General features: G+C 41.1%; 1 protein-coding gene across 1 annotated transcript in view; it reads left to right on the forward strand.

The window, feature by feature from the left end:
* The window catches only part of magi3b (membrane associated guanylate kinase, WW and PDZ domain containing 3b), a 222,044-nt gene that overhangs the window by 45,272 nt on the left and 175,563 nt on the right, over positions 1–1,209 (forward strand). The window lies entirely within an intron of this gene.

Genomic DNA, 1,209 nt, shown 5'->3' on the forward strand with positions numbered 1-1,209 from the left:
CACACACACACACACACACACACACACACACACACACACACACACCAGCATTTCTTCTTGTGTGAGCAGTTTTGAACCTTGCTGCATTGTCTCTGTTCACATGTAGGCCAAATCTGAGAATAATCCAAACACTTGCACTCTTACACTGAAACATGTTACTGTTTATAAGAGGAAGCCCAGATTGACTGGCGTTGAGTTTACAYGGAAGGTTGACTCTTTAGTGGAGCTTCCACGCAGAATCGATCTGTTTACTTCCATATTTAAGACGGAGYTTATTGAGGCGTACTAAAAAAAATCACTTTATGATTTGATCACTGCGTTCAACAGGCTTTTATGTGTGGTGATTTTATCTGCTCGTGAGTCAGCGGTGCAGTATGGATTTACAGCTTCTTCAAATTTGCAATTCTGATGTTTTTATTAAGTCATAAGTCAACAAAACATTTTCACATCCTTCTGAAAACACGACCGTTTTTCAGACGTCTTATCTTTCTTAGAATAAAAATAAAAAAGTTAATTCCAGCTCTTTTATTTATGAAGAATTGTTTTACATTTGTTTTCAGGGTTTATTATGGAGACCAATAATGGGAATGCTGAGTCAGAACAGTTTTTTTACTAATTTAACTGCTGTTTTCTTAATTTTAGCATGAGTTCAGCCAATTTTAGCTACTATTTTAGCTTCTGTTGTACTATTTTTTATTTCAATTACAACGGTCTCGGCCTTTTGTACAACAGACAAACTCCTGGGTGCACCGGCGCATCGACTCAGTTCAGAATCACGTCCGAGTCCTGCCCAAATCCCAGCCGAGGTGAAGTTTGAACATGGTGCTGCGGATGTCTAAATCACAGCTGGCCCATCAGGACCGCTGGTCTAACCTGGAGGACGCTCCGCTTATTGACTCGCGAGGCTCGGTACGCGACTCGCATCGCGTTGTGTGCCTAATAGATTTGCGAGGCATCGTTTCCAGTTACGGCTGAAATAATTAAGTTGACATTTCGTCCCCAATTCAATTAGCGATGAGTGCTGTCCAATCTGTGACCTGTTAGATGTTTGATTTCATGGACAAGCCCAGGACGCAGAAACGCTCCTAACAAGAGGAAACGTATAAAAAAACTCATCAGTGATGGGGGAGCCCGGGGACAGTTGGAACACTTTTCACATTTGACTCTGTTACTCAGAGATGGTTTGAATTAGACAAACCAAATTTTAAT

This window comes from Austrofundulus limnaeus, unplaced genomic scaffold, assembly GCF_001266775.1.
Source record: "Austrofundulus limnaeus strain Quisiro unplaced genomic scaffold, Austrofundulus_limnaeus-1.0 Scaffold59, whole genome shotgun sequence".
NCBI classification, from domain to species: Eukaryota; Metazoa; Chordata; class Actinopteri; order Cyprinodontiformes; family Rivulidae; genus Austrofundulus; species Austrofundulus limnaeus.